Raw genomic sequence first — 15,766 nt, forward strand, 5'->3', positions numbered from 1 at the left:
ATAACCTGCAACCTTCTGTGGAAACTGAACAGTTTGAAAAGTGTGCCAGATAGGATAGGAAAGAAAAAAAAACGTTGAAGTTTGTGAATAATATGGTATACTACATACACTGTACTTGAAAGAGGTGGAAAAAACAATTATGCACAGTTCCAGGTCAGTGAGTTTTCAAAAACAAAGCAGAGCATTGGTACAGCTCCGAGGGAAACAAAACTAAAAGAACAGTGTATGAACTGTGCTTCTGACTAAGTACAATATGTCGTGTCACAACAGTTACACAATGCATTTAATGCCCAATTCTACACCAACACCTTTACTTCCAAGGTATTTCCAGGTCAAAGAGATGCTGAAGACAGAAGACTTTCAACATGTAGTAAAGTGAGACCTAAGTCTCTCCCATGCTTTACAGTCTCCAGTAAAACACAGGCTACCTTTCTGAAAACCAGTATTGACTTGCAAGAAATCACACTGTTTAGTAGTCTGTGCTGCACTCAAACGAGAGATCAAGATCAAGAAAAATATGGAACAAAGGAATACAAGATGAGATCAAAGAACTAGAGACAGTTTTGTTTCCCCACAGTCCAACTGAGTTAAGAGGGAAAATTCCAGCCTATCTTTCCCCCTCATGGCTTGTGAAAATCAAGAAGAATGAACAGTAATAATGCTACAAACAGCACAATTATCCAAGCCTTATTCAAAAAGATGATGTTAGCAACTACTCTGCAATATGATGTTCAACAGAGGAACACAGTAATTTAGAACACATTAAACCATGAGTATTTTCTTATCTGGAAAAGAATATTTTGCTAAAGATTAATGAAAGAAAAAAAAGTCTAGATCCAAAATATTAATTTTCCTCCTTTATTTTTTTCTTAAGACCAGTTTTTTTCAGCCTAAAAGATATTTTAGTGGAATTTTATTTTATACATCTCTTGCTCTAGGGCTGAACACAGAAAGGTCAGAAAGTTAGAACTGCTTAGGCTGCAGTTCATTATAAAATCTACAGAAACTCTACAGGACAAAATATCACAAAACCAGACCTAAGTGGGAAAAAAAATTATTTTACCTTAATGACAGAACAGTGAAGACTGTAGAAGTCTGATATACTACTGTTCAACTTGGTTTTCTTAAAAAGAGGTTTGAACAATTTTTCTAAGTCAGGTTTATGTTTTCTAAGTCAGGGAATTGGTAGGTGTGTTTGTGTAAGCTGAAATGGAGAAGATGACTTCTCTAACTGGTGTCTTAAGGCAAAGCATGTTCTCTGTGGTGCATTCTGCTATTCTGGAAAGAGAGCAGAAGAGAAAGAACACACGAGCTTTGGGTTTTTTGATAGATTTTAGACTAAAGACAATTTAGACTCTATCTGATTGCACAAACAGGCAAATAAAGCACCATCAAAATGTCCCCCCGACGTGGGAAAACAATCGCTACACCTGCTAGAAATGCAAAGTCGTGTATTAACCAAGACAAAGTGGGCACTTTCAAGACAAGGACACTCCTTGTACCGCAAATACCAACAATATCCTGCTAAGTGGACACACATAAATTTTCAATTCCGAAGACACCACTAAAGTCTCCAACTCCTCACAATTTTCAGTCAAGTTTTTATAAAGTTCAGGTGAGTTTCATGCAAATCAAAGAATCTTCAGAATTCTGACCATACTCCATTATTCTCCCTTTGTTGGCAAATGTATCACAGTAAACACGGTATATATAATCTTACTGGGCAATTCCTGCAGGCTGACACCAGTTCTCCTCTATACTACAGAAAACACTAATATATTTTCAAGGTTATATTAATAATGATCAGAAACTTGCGGAAACACCATTAAACCTATAGCTCAGGATACCTCTGAGTATCCAATATGTATTCAACCTACTTAAAAATAACTCAGATGTAAAAAGTTCTCAGCAATTATCCTTTTCTTGATATCTAAAAGAAACTTAGCTGGGAGCATATTAGTAGTTAAATATGCTGGATAAACAGCATTAAAGAGGAAAAATCTATCCATGAAACTTGTAATTGTGAGAACTGCAAGAACAGCATACACAGTGGTGACACATATGAAGAGAACTGAAGTTCTCTTAGCAGTTTATGCTAATCTTCATTGCAGCATGTGGCCATCTCATTTCCTCAGACACAGCGTGGCATCACTGCAGTCAGTGAGCTACAGGCACTGCCATTACAACTCTCCCCAAGTTCAAGTAAACAGTGAATGTAAAGAAGCTGTGTGAAACTTTGAAATGCTTACATTAATTATCAAATAAGCTACTCATTTCATTACTATGTTTCAATAAAAAGAGAAACCAGAACCATACACCCTGTGAAGATGCATAACAAGATATATAATAATGAAAATCTTTAAATTATTTTCTGTTTGCAAGTGCCCATCTTTAAAAGATTCAAGCTTTTGTATTTTATTCTGTAGTTAACACTAATATTCTACACATGCAAGTCACTAAACGTAATTCCTGGGGTTTTAAATGCTATCTGTTGAGAACACCATCGCTCACACATGCAGCAGGACTATCATATCTCAGATATATCCTATCTGTTATTAAAAATATTGTAATCTTTTCCAAAACCAGTAAAGCTTCAGCACCTCCACTGTAATTTTAACAAGGGGAGAGGAGACAGAGCAGGATGCATTAGTTCAGCAACTGCTTCCATGATACATCAACTCTAGATAACAGAGCTCAAAGGCAGCAGGATGTCCAGTTCTTTGTTTCCATGGGACTGGCCTCCTTCTCTTCAACACTGCAACTCAGGCAAATACAACACTGCAGTGCACTGATGCAACAGTGATTAACCCCGTGAACTGAAATTCAATCAACCAGGGGCTACATCGCTAAAGCTCAATGGTGGATCCTGCTGGCAATGAACCAGGATGGGGCAGGATGATGAAGATGCAGTTGTCCATAGGAAGCCCACACAAAGGTGCTGGGTATGTTTGTTACATTTTTTAATTATACATTTGAAGATCCAAGTCCATAATCCCCTTGAGTGAGATTGCATCCGAGCCAAAACCACCCAAAGAGTGAAACGAATGAGAACAGCCACAAAACAGATAGTTACAGGTAGACTAAAACTCCTAAATATACATCAAAAAAGACCAAACCCACACCACCACCTTTCCGTTCAAGAGACCCAAAAGAGCAAGCCTAGTTAGATGCTGGTAAGCTAAACAGGTATAGTTTTCTGTAACTAAATCTGCCCTAAGCCTACCAACATTTACAACCTGTTGCCATAGGAGGAGCAGGAAGCAAATAAACCTAACAAGCACTAGGGACTGACTGCAGAATAGGAGCCTGGTAGCTCTGAGAAACACTACACAAATAGCATCTTCCACACAAGGCAGCCTCAGTACGCACCTGAGTTCCTTGCTGTATGTTCAAAATGAGTAAGTGCTCAAGTGATGAAAAACTGGGTATTCAGAATCCAGTTTGGTTTGAGCAGCTTCTCAATAATTTCAAAACACATAAATTTAAAAAGCAGCATCAAAAAATCCTGCTGTTTTACAAGTCACAGCCATTTGCAAACAGACACAGACCTGTAAAAATTCCAGGGGAGATACCTTCCTTCGAATATCAGCATGTCTGATTTTCAGCTGACTGTATTAATATTTAAAGTACATTTTCACTAACTGAACAAATATATTTAACTTGATTTTAAATGATGCATTTACCCCAGTATTCATAGAGCATTTCTGGTGAGATTACTTTTCAGCATCACACAGAATGTTTTAGAACACCATAAGTCCAGCCCATAAACAGGCAGTTTTTGGCAAAGGTGAACTGATGAGTGCTGCGTACGTGTCCCAACACCAAGGTCCCAAGATACGACAGACCCCACATACTCCCACTAGCAGCCGAGACCAAGCCTTTCCTTCATCCCCTTTCCAATTACGAAAACTGTAGACCTCTTCCTCCAACATGCTGCTTAGTCCTTGATCTGCAAACTGCAGAGTAGCGCGGGTACCGCAGCTCTGCCTCTGCTGGAATACCGGCCGATGTGGTAGTTTCTTCAGCTGCTCGCTCTGCATGTGTGTGCACAAGATACAACCCCACGTTTACCACCACATCTGCCCCTTTTTTTTCCCCAGCTCTCGGATGAGGATCCCGGCTCACTGCAGAGCTCACCCTGACGAAAAAAACGCGTGGCCACCCGGGGTGTGCCGGCGCGATGTGCCCAGGTGCTCAGCGAGCAGCCACCGCCAGCACCGCCCCAGGGAGCTCCTGCGGGGCGGGCGGCAGCCGCCGCAGCGCTGCCGTACCGAGCGGGACCGGCGGCAGCAGACGGGCCCTGTCCCCGCTCACAGCCCCGCCGGGGGGTCGCCTCCTTGCACCCCTGCCCCTGAAGAGCACATTTCGAGAACGGCACCCTGTCCCCGTCCGCCTCCCTGGGACCGCTCAGGCCCCACCGCCCGCCCCCCGCCCCGGGCAGGTGCCCTCAGCGGCCGCCCTCGTTCTCCTCCTCCCCGCGGAGCGGGTCCCCCTCGCCCCACAGATCTGTGGGGCTCTCCCCGCCCAGCTCCCGCTGGTCCTCTCTGTTCAGCGCCCGGCACCTCTGAGCAGCCCCCCGACCCCTCTGCAGCCACCGCAGCCACACGCAGCCCCCCGGGGAGGGACCGCGCTGCCCTCGCCGCGCCGCGCCCACCACCCCACTCCGCCGGCTCGGCGGGCGGGCCCGCCCCGGCTGCCCGCGGACCGGCCGCAGCCCCCCGCCGTGCCGCAGCCCCCTCCCCGCGGCCGAACCCGTCCCTCCCGCCATCCCGCTCCCCGGCCCCGCTCAGCACCGACCTGCCCCCCCCTCACCGCGCGCTCTTGGGGCGCCTCCATCCTGCTGCTTCCCGCTCCCACAGGTCGCTCTCCCAGCCCCGGCTAAGCCCTCCGGGATCCCTACCGACCCCCTTTCCGAAGGCAGCCCCACTCCCTCGACAGCCACCCCCTCCCCGTCACCTGGCTTCTCACGGCAGCTCCCCGCCCGCCGACCCTTTCCTCCCGCAGGGGAAGGGGCCGTGCTCTCCCGGCCAGGATCTTCTGCCGCCCGCAGCGGGAGAAGGCGGAGGAGCCTCACCGCCGCCTGCTGCCCGCGCCCCCGGCCCGGCGGAGCCGCCCCGGGACCCCTTCACGTCCCCCCCCCGCCGGCAGCACTCACCGGCCGAGCGGGCACAGCGATCCAGAGGCGGCGGGCACGGCCAGCACGGCACAGCCCGCCCCGCTCCGCCTCAGAGCGCCGCGCCAGCCGCGCTGCCGGTGCCGCCCGCTCATGGATTATGGGGGGCGGGCTCTGCTCCGGCCGGGGCTGCAGGACCACCCCGGCAGCCCGGGATGGAGGGGGGAGGAAGAGGAGGAGCGTGAGGGCTTTAACCACGGAGGGACGGGCCGGGCGACTGGGAGCTGGGCAGGGGGAGAGGTTTCGTGGAGCGGCTTTTCTGAGGCGGCCGAGCGGGTCGGGCTGAACCTGCACCCGTGCGGGTGGGAGCGCGCAAGGCTTGGCGACCTGTTGCGTCCTGAGCCGGCTCCTGCCGTCTCCCCGACCGGGAAGGGGCTCCCTCCGCGACCGAGGGCCGGGCTCCGCCGAGGCACATCCCGCCTCGCCGTCCCAGGGGTGGCCGTGCCACCTCCCCTGGGCGATTTCCTCTGGGGGTTGGTTCGAGGTCGAGCGGGTTTGCTTTTCCCGTCAAGATGACTTACTCCATTAGCTTTCGAAAAAAAATCTTGTTTTACCTTTCTCGAGGGGTGTCCTTATTGCCTGATGGGTTTAGCGTTTCCTTTAGGGCTGTTATCCATGTTCCAAAGTGGTTTTTGTTCCTGAAGACCAGTGATTTATTGGTAAAATGAGAAGTGTTTTTCCTACAGTAGCATACACTGTCAAAGGCTCCTGTGCTTTCCTCCTTCACCCTTTTGTCATTTTTATTTGCAGCTTTTGTATTTTAATACAATTCCTCTCTTGCAATATTAAAATATAACAGTGATTCTTGCCTCTCTTACTAGACCCTTCATTAATCAGCATGACAAATACTTTGCAGGGCAAAGCAAGAATTTTCACTGGACATCCAAGGTTGTACTGGGTCCTTGGAAATCCGTAAAACACTGATGGAGAAGGCAATTAGTCTCCCTTTTGACAGGCAGAAAGAAATCAAGGCTCCAGCTGTGGCAGCAGTCTGCACTGCTAATGCAAGTTTGGCATTAGCCAAGGGTTTCTCCAGAGGTGGCATTTAGTGTTGCTGAAGTCTACCTGTATTTCAGCTCAGGGCATTTGCCAGCAGTGCACATCGAAGAACAAGTTGCCACATGGGCTGCACCTAGAAAGAACAGTTATTCTGACCACAGTTAACCTTAACCCTGGACTTGTTCAGTAGGAGGACACATAAAGGTACAACCCAAAATGGAGTGGCACTGAGCTGCAAGACAGGCTCTTGTCCTAGTTCTTGTAGTTGTCGTAATGTACTCTGAGCAATGCGTCAAAGAGAGACAGCACTGTAGTCTTGGGGAAAACACAGAAGACGCTGACAAAAGGACAAATGTGTTAAATTAACCAGGTAGTCCTCAAAAACAGAAGTACAGTTCCTGTCTTGAGCTTTGGATGAAACTTACTGTAAATACAAGAGAATGTTCCTTCCAAATAATGGGCTGTGAGTGCCCAACACTATTAATGAGACAATCTGGTGAAGCTGATTCCCTTGCTTCCATTCAGGGTTAAATCAAAAAGGCCAGATCTTACTGACCTCAGTGACTTGTTGACTGATTTTAAGCTGCAGGATGAAGGCATATGACTACAGTGATAAATAACTGCAAGGGTGGAATAGGCTGTAGGAGCTTAAGAGAATGTGGAAATACAGAGGAGAACAACATGGGATGAAGTTACATAAAATCTTGACTTACTGGAGCCAAAGACACTTAGATTTTCTTTGGGGTCATTAATTTATACAAGTTACAGGTTTTCTTCCATTTATGGTAGGCTACCACAGTACTTCTGGATGAGAAATATCTGCAGTTTACATAAACAAGGACACGCAACTAGAGTTACAGGAAAAAGATGTTAGCTTTCAGAGAAAAAATAACCTAAATCAAGACCAACATTATTAATGGAGACATTTCTTCAGTAGACTAAGCCAACACTTATTTTCTAATTAGTATTACCCATGTATAACAGATTTCCTGTTTATTTTTAGGGATGATGCTGTCAATATAAGAAAGCTTTTCAGTCATATCTGAGTCTTTTTGTACTATTAGTATCTAGCCTGAAATAAGGAACTTGCCTAAGGTGTCTGGAAGTGATGGAGTTAAGATAATTTATATCATATAAGGTACTGAAAATATGTTCTCTGAGTAGCACCTAGTTAAAATGTCAGAGCTTGTCACTGTGAGATGCTAAATGGAAGCCTGACCTCTTCAGCTGCCTCCCATTACATTGCTGGCAACCCCAAGTATATGTCTGACCTGAAACCGCTCTGAGCAGCTGTTGACCTTTCCTTGATGTTTCTTCTCTGCTAACTGCGTGTCAGGTAGAGACAGGCAGTGGGAAATACTGCACCAGTTTGCAGCCCTTTCCTTTGCTCCTTGCCTCACTGCCACCCAAATCACAGCTGTGCCCAGGCTTGCTTAGCTGCACGCTCCTGGGGGCACCATGAAGGATGTGCTGGTATGTGGTTTGCCTGCACGTGTAACACAGTCATGTTAGAGAAGCAAAATATATAAAAACAGCATGGAGTCTTAGCAAGCTCAGAGAGCATCAAGAAAACTTGTCCTCCAGGCACTACACCATCTTCTATTTGTGGTCCTTTGTGCTTTATTAGGGTGACTGGGCTAAAATTAATCAGAATGCCTTCCAGATCTGCTCTTTGGGGGCCAAAACTTTTAAATGACATCAGCACTTGGGGCTGTGGTCAGGTTCCCAAGGCAGCTGAACCCCTAATTACTCACATAAATGGGGAAGTGGTCTTTCAAACCACAGTGCCTGCCGTAGGTGATAAGGCCTCTGAAAACCTGCTATATAAGCATTCAAAACAGGAACAGCTGGATGAAAAAACCTGGCCCATACTCTGTGGTGAGCGTTTGAAAATCTGGCTGTGTATCAATCTCTGTTATCTCAGACAAAAATCCTCAGATAACAGAAAGATACATGAGATTTAGAGCTTAACTATAATGGTTGTATCATGTAATTGATTTTTAAGTAGAGCTTGTGATTAAAGGTCTATTAGATAAATAGCTTTTTTCATTAGCGGGGAGCCAAGCTAGGCATAGTATTGCCTGAAGAGATTTAAAATCATAACTCCAAACTTTCCACCTCCCAAAAATAAAAGGATCAAGGTAGAAAACCTCTTGTATTGTATTTAGTCTTCCTCTGACTGTTTTCTGAGTGTGTATTTAGGGAGAGAAGGGTGCATGGAAGTGGGGGAGGGGAACAATTGCCTTCCTTGCACGGAGGCTGTGGAGAAAAGTGATTTACACCCTTTGCCAAGAACATGTCAAAGAGTGAATTCTTCCAACACCCCAAAATCGAAGTAAGTCAACCAATCCCTGTCAGCTTTACCCTTCAGCCCAATGCCTGCCCACTTGGCTCATCTTTCTGTGGATTATAACCTCTGAATCCTTCCTTGCCCTCTTCCACCATGCACTCTGACTAGCTCTGCCCTTCTTCCTGCTGCTCAGAGTCACCCTTCCCTTTGGTTCTGGCTTAGCCCTTTGGATTTTGCCAGCCCTCCCAATTAGCTAATGGGGCCCAGCAGCACCCACCACCTACGCACATACCCCATGCCTTCCTTCTGCTCAGCTCCCCATCAGCACTGTTTCTCCCCTCTCCAACATCCACAGATGCAGCCCTCTTCATCCTTAATTCTCCTGTGGGATGCAAGGCTTAAGGGATTACAGGCTGTATGAGTTCACAACCCGAACTCCAAGCTGTGAACTCTTCCAGGCTGGAGCCAGGCTAGCCCAGGCTCTGCAGGCTTTGGGAGAGGAGGGAACTGAGGTTATAGCAAGCAGGAGAAACATGTTGCTGTATTAGACACAAAACGTGTAAAATTTGAAAGAGATAGAAGGGTCCATAAAAATGGTGAGAAACAGCATGATTGCTGTGTGCTATACTCTGACATATATTTGCCTAATTTGCTCACTCCCGAAGAAAATAAAAAAAGGAAATGGACAACCTTACTCACATTAATTTTCAAGCTTAGAAAACAACACAACCTTTCATTGTAGCCCTCTGATTCATGCCAATTTAGGATATAATTTCAATGAGGATTACCTTCATTTGAATGGAAGATTTATCCTGCTGTATATCTCTTTAGGATGCCTTCAGAGAGTTGATGTTTTGTCAGCTACACATCTTGCCATTACGCTCTGCTGTGCCCTTTTCTTATGACTGTGATAGGTCTGCATGACAACTTGTCAAGGAACTTAAAAATTATATTCATTGCTTTTCATTTGAGGAAACAAACCACTAGTAGTTGCTATAACAGGTTTCGCAGTTAAACAAAGATACAAACTGACAGGGATTGCATGATGCGTGTACTTGGAGCTTGTATCTTCTTTTATGAGCTCCCCCCCTATCTGTTTTTCCATCATTTCTGTTTTATTTCTGCTTGCAAACTTTGATGTTTGACATTCTGATAAATTACCATCTCAGGAATGCTTGAAACTAAAATGGGAAAGGCACACGTCTTTTTTACAGTGGAACAAAAGAAGCATGACTTGGTTCTAATGCTGTGTGATAACAGATTGGGGAGCAATGGCCAACCACCACCCCAGATTTTGGTTCCAGCTCTAGCAACTTACACTTCTCTGGTGACGAAAAGGTCAGCATCTCCCAGGTTCATTCTGTGGGAACTGTATGTAATGAGTCATCTGATAGAGGATGTGGCCATATGAGCAAGGGCATTTCAGTTTGTTAGAAAGCAACTTATGGGTTTAAATAAATGCTTTCAAATGAAGTCCTGAAAACCTCTTGCACAAGTGTAATTTCACCTCATAGAAAAAAAGATGTTAAATAAGGATGCTCCTGTTTACTAAACTTGAACATGCAGTTTGGTGCCTTTCCCCTCAGAAATGAGGGTACAACCATGGGGCACATCTGTTCTCAACACTGGTAATTCCTTGCTTGTGACCAGTTAATCACTGACCACCAGTACAGCTGTTTCTTGTGGTACAATGGTAACTTATGGGGGTACATACAGGCTTCAGCCAGGCTGAGTCCCACAGGCACAGTGACAAAGTTGAGTCCTGACTAACGAAATCACTGTGCAGATGATGCAAGTGGGCAGCAGGTGTGTGTGGTACAGCACCAAGCATAACCTATGGCCTCACCTCAGGTTACAGTCATGGACACTCGAAGATTAGGACTGATGGGTTCTTTGTTCTCTCTTATGGCTTATTTTTTTCATTTGTTTTTGTTTTAATGAATGCATTTATACATTTCTTCTGAAAACTAGGATCTGAGATGGACTGCTTGGACAGAGGCAAGAGAGGCTGTAATATATGGTTTACACAAACTGTGCATCCAATGCATGTCAGTTAGAACAGAACACTACAGAAATAATCAGCCAAACCAAGTACACACATGAAAGCTAGCACAGAAGCAAAGTGAATGATCTTGATAGTCACTTGTCAGAAAAAAAAAAGATATTTTCCTCTCTGTTTCATCCCTATGATAAGCAGAAGTCCCCTCAGCACAGGGTGACTATCCCATGCTTCCCACAAAATGTAATCCTACCTCAGGAGCTTAGCTGCTGCAGTGACCTTCTTTTGTCTGCTTGTTCATAGTAAAATCTGTCTGACGTGAGTAAAGAAGATTGGAAGAAGGTTATTTTTAGTATCAGTATAAAATAATCTGTAGCACAACAAAATGCAAGAAAGAAAGGTGGTGTCATTCTCCCTGTTTCCAGGGAGAATGACACCACCACCTACAACATCTTGTAGGAAGCACATAAACAACACACGTTGCAGGATTAACCTGACAGGGCCCCTCCGCTCTGGTTTCTATTATTAACTTTACACCTAGTGCAAGTCTCCTCAAATGAACTATATGAGGTATAACGATTTATCTTACACAGACTATACCTCAGCTGAAAATTTATTAGCAGAATAGTAAGGGCCTGGGTTTTATAAGGTGATGAACTTTTCCCTCCCTCTCCTCATGTTCAACTGCATGCTTAAAAAAAATACCATTTCTATCCTTCCCCACCCCAAGCTCCCCCTTTCAGCTGAATGGTTGGGATAGCAGCCTACTATCCACAAGCTGTGATCACACAAACCAGAAGTGCAACTTCTCCCCTTTGCCACCTCAAAGCTTCAGCTCCCTCCTTGGTCTTCTCAAGTTTGGTACAAAAATGTTCATTATGACTGAGCAAAAGACTGCAGCACCAACAAGAACACACTCCAAGCAAAATGACAGTTTCTTTTCTATAATATAGTGGATTTTTTTTCAAGGGAAATGTTTTCAGAATTTTATGGAGGAGATTGGCTTTTTCTTTCCCTAATGTTCTTATTAATTTATAATTTCCTATGTTTAACCTGCCTGCTAGTAAGCTATAAGAGTGAAGTATTTGCACTGTTGAACCATACAAGATATAAAAAAGAGAAACTGACCTTTAACTCTGCTTCTTTGCCTTTTTGCATGGTTTGGTTTTCATATTATAAGTATTTCATGGAAATATTAAGCCTTTGAGAACAGAGAACATTTATAGCACTAGAGAACACCTGAGATTTGTTACTTTACAGTCTGTGGCCTTAAAATCTAACCTGAGTTAAGAGGTAGCACATATCTGTATTTGTGCAGGCAGCAGAGCAAGAATCAGCCTCATGCTCCAAGATCCACAGTGTGCTTCTTGGTTCTGCCCTGCTTCAGGCTACAGCTTCCCTCCCTCTCTGCTTGAGTTCACAGTTGAGCTGATGAGTACAGCAGGGGTGCATCCATGTTGTCATGCTGGTTTGCTCTTTGCTCAAGTTTCCAGTCTCTGGCTGCATAAATATTAGTTCACATGTAATCTTCAGACTGGCACAGGTCGAGCAATGGTGAAGTCTGGGTACAAGTCATTCACCTGAGAGTGTCCCACAGTCTGCAACCTTTGACCTGGGAATGGAGGCCCACATAGGCACAGAAAACAGACACATTGCACACATAATGAGCAAAACAAAGACTAACTTTCATCCTCAAATTTACTCACACCTGCTTTTACAAAAGGGTTTGCAGCAAGTCCTGAAATCTTTGGTCTATACTGCATCCAGTGAAAAAATGAATGATCAAGTGTTGTTTCAAAGGCTTCTTGATTCATAGGTTTTTTATTTCTAAGCCAGAGAGAACTGTTGTGATTACTTTACATATGATTCACATGCATTACACACATGAAGCCATGAAGACTCACATGCTAGTTTCAATATTAAGCTCATCAGGTATGGCAGACTCCTGGAAAGAGGCACCAAGGTTTCAGGGGACAGTAGAACTTGGTTGTACTGTGAACACGCTGAAAGGCCATCTTCTCTCATTATTTAAGACTAAAATTTTAGCCTTCACCTGAGTTGTCCAGTTTCATTTCCCAATTTATTTTCCACTCTTTTGAACAGCCTCATAATAGGGATGACCAGTGCAGTGGCTCCACAGTACCAAGGAATACCAAAGAATTAGTTGTGATACCACTCGGTGATGAGACTAGTCTTCAAGTCTAACCTCTGCATCTTGGCCCAACACTGTTTGGCACCATTTGACCTTTGTGAGATTATTTTAGTCTTTTCCTTTGACAAACTGAAGATGTTATGGTAGTGTAGCACTGTTCTTGAAGAGAATCTTGCTAGGTAGGACTTCAATGCTTTTTTTCTTTTTTTCTTTTTTTTTTTCTGAACTAAGTATTAGAAAGAAACATATTAAATAATAAGGCAAGTTTTAACACCTACCAGCACTGGTATTGCCTGGACGCTTGCTTGAAATAGTGCCTGTGATTGTGTATTGCTGGTTTTTCCTGACATCAAGACTGGTACAAGCTACACAGTGTAGAAAAAGAGGATCTGCACTTGGAAGAGGCAGTGATCCAAAGTGGACATGACAGATAGCAGACTGGAATTTTGGTGCCGATTCCAACTAGAAAGCAGCAGTATTCTCTTCAGCATATAAAGCCTGCAAATCGTACACAGCTGCTAAGGTAGAAAAGGCCTTTTGACAAACCTGTAAGCCACTGTTTATTATTCTGATGCTTTATCTATAAATCTGAGCCTTACTCATATTGTGGCAGTCTTTCTGCTCTTTAATTCCCTGAACATTGAATTACAGAAATTTGAAGAGCTGAGGTCTAATAGCTTAGAGCTTAGATTGTAAACTCCTATTCCCACTCCTCTCACTAAATGGACATTCATTAGACTGCTCTGCATTTCATCCTTCCCATTTGATGAGGTGCTCACAGAAAGGCCTTACAAAACAACCAGGAGCACCTACCTACCTGCCAGACAGACTATTCCCAGAAACTGAAGGACTCTATGTTGTTTTGTTGTGTTAACTTTATAAGTCCAAATGATAGTAACTTTCAGCATATTTTGGTAAAACTTTCTCCAGGTTACTGTTCTCTGTTTCTGCTGTACCTTACTCATCCTAGCATTTGCCTCTGTACAGGCTTGAATATTTGCCTTCGCAGATTTCCTGTTGTTACCCTCTGCTACTTGCAGTAAGGAAAATAAATAAATTCCCAGTTTGTGCTGTAGTTGTAGAAGCAATCATTCTATAAAAAGTAATCCACAACTCACTGCAGTAAAATGTGTTAGTTTATATATTCTGTATGAGCTGAGAGTTGGTACAGTGAAGGCATGCAATTAAAAAGTGCACTTTGGATGTATTTTGAGCTTTCCTTAGGAGCTGTTACATATTATGAAACATGCACATTGTGGTGGTTTTGTAATTGGATTTAAGTAGCTTGCAGAATATCTCAATGCACAGAGCAAAACCCAGCAAAACATTATAAAAAAAATGTGCATAGTAATTGCACCCAAGAGTTGCAAAGAAAGAGCAGAGAGATCACATGAAAAATATTTCCTGCTTCTGTGAAATCTGTGAAAATTCCCAGGAAAACTAGGAAACATCCCTGGGATGGGAATGCAGTTTACATTGAACTCAGCAAGTGAAGATATATGTGTGTGTAGGTGGCAGCCAAATCTGAATTCTGGTGCACATCAAATGTTATTAGTTTGTACTTAATTACACAGCATACCACATACACTTGAAAAGTCCTTTGAGTTGAATTTTCAGTCTAAGTTAGTTTATATTATAACCATTCTGATATTTATTTTCTGTAGTCGCTTTGCAACATCTGAAAGACAGCAAATTAAATATCTTTTCTTTTGATTTTGGCTGAGAAGCCAAATTTCTTTTTAGACATTGAAGTTCTTATGCAATAGGTGGGGGGAGATAGTATTTTATAATTGTATGCTTAAATCACAGAATCATAGAATATCAGGTTGGAAGGAACCTCAAACATCATCTGGTCCAAACTTCTTGGCAGAAGCACTTAAAGACTTTAAGTATACATTTTCTCACTGATTTTAGAGAGGGAAAAAAATCTAAGATATTTTTGCTGCTGAAGGAGGATTTGCAATACTACCAGGGACTGCTGTTCTATTTGTGACCTAAGATTACTCTCAGTGAAATGGCTCAGCTCCCTGATGTTCTCAAAATTCCCATTATGCCTTTGCCAGATTCACAATAGTCTCCCATTTGTTATTTCACTAAAAAAAAAAAAAAATAAATAAAAAGGAGAAATGTGCACAGCTGAAAAGCTTCAAAAGCACCTCTATAGAGCACCTGTGTGCTGAAGAGCATCGAGGATCATTTAGTGCTTAATCAGGAGCTGTGCATTGCAAGGCTTGGAAGAAGAGATGTGAAGACGGTCATGGGAAAGCTAAAACCCCTCACTATGAATCTATCTGTCCTCCTCTTTCTCACCTTGAGAAAAACACTTTCTTGCTCAAGTTCGCTTTACTGACTGTTAAAATGAGTATAATAAAACTTGCCTTTTTTTCACAGCTTTCTGTTTTGGCAGTGCCTCTGGAGCCCTGTTTGAAGAGCACTGTTATGGTACAGTACAGTGTCTTGGGAAACCAGACAGATGTATGCCATGTTTAGAAATTATTTTTCTGTTAAATGAGATCATAATTGATTAAATTGCTGGGTAATTAAGGGATTTTTACTCTTCTTATTAGATAAACAGACTTTTTATTGCAAACAGTTCTCATCTTTCTAAATCAGTTCCAGGAAACCCTATAATGTCAGTCACTATTAGCATTTGGAATAGCATTAAGAGCTTTATACAAGCTCATATTAATCTGTCTAGGTTAACCTTTGTATCCAGGCTGCCTCAGTTGCTGTGTTTCAAATCTGCAGAATGTCAGTTCTTCCTGGTGGGCAGGAAGAGGTTTAGCACAGATTTAGCAGTGCTTTGATCATAGTATGAAGTAATTTTGAACTTATTTGTGACCAAAAAAAGTTTATGTGGAGCACTTTTATTCTGTCTTATCAATTGAGTTTTTTAATCCATTGGAGCAAACTTTTGACCTCTCGCTTTTGCTCTAGAAGCTGCTTCAAAGACCAGATGAATATTAAGACAATAGTAGTGTCAAGAATATTACATTTCATTTGGGCACTGGATCTCACAACTGCAGAAATACTACACAGGTATAGAAACAAAGTAGGAAGGGTCTCCAGTGCTCCTTCCCACTGCAAAGTCTTCCCAGGACATCCTAAGGCACTTGCCCAACCTGCACTCCAGCACCTCCCATGAAGGCAGTG

The 15,766-nt window shown here is 43.5% G+C and overlaps 1 protein-coding gene across 17 annotated transcripts in view; it reads right to left on the reverse strand.

Annotated features, from left to right (window-relative positions):
• The window catches only part of PROM1 (prominin 1), a 61,519-nt gene extending 56,238 nt beyond the window's left edge, over positions 1 to 5,281 (reverse strand). For 16 of the 17 annotated variants that reach the window (XM_027642764.1, XM_027642762.1, XM_027642765.1 and 13 more), the window contains exon 1: positions 5,156 to 5,281. The gene's annotated coding sequence lies outside the window, so the exon portion shown is untranslated. Of the gene's footprint in view, positions 1 to 4,956; positions 5,075 to 5,155 lie in introns of those variants that run through there. The other variant, XM_027642748.1, reaches the window with a different exon arrangement.
• Between the last annotated feature and the right edge of the window lie 10,485 nt (positions 5,282 to 15,766).

This window comes from Corapipo altera, unplaced genomic scaffold, assembly GCF_003945725.1.
Source record: "Corapipo altera isolate COAL_440 unplaced genomic scaffold, ASM394572v1 22, whole genome shotgun sequence".
NCBI lineage: Eukaryota > Metazoa > Chordata > Aves > Passeriformes > Pipridae > Corapipo > Corapipo altera.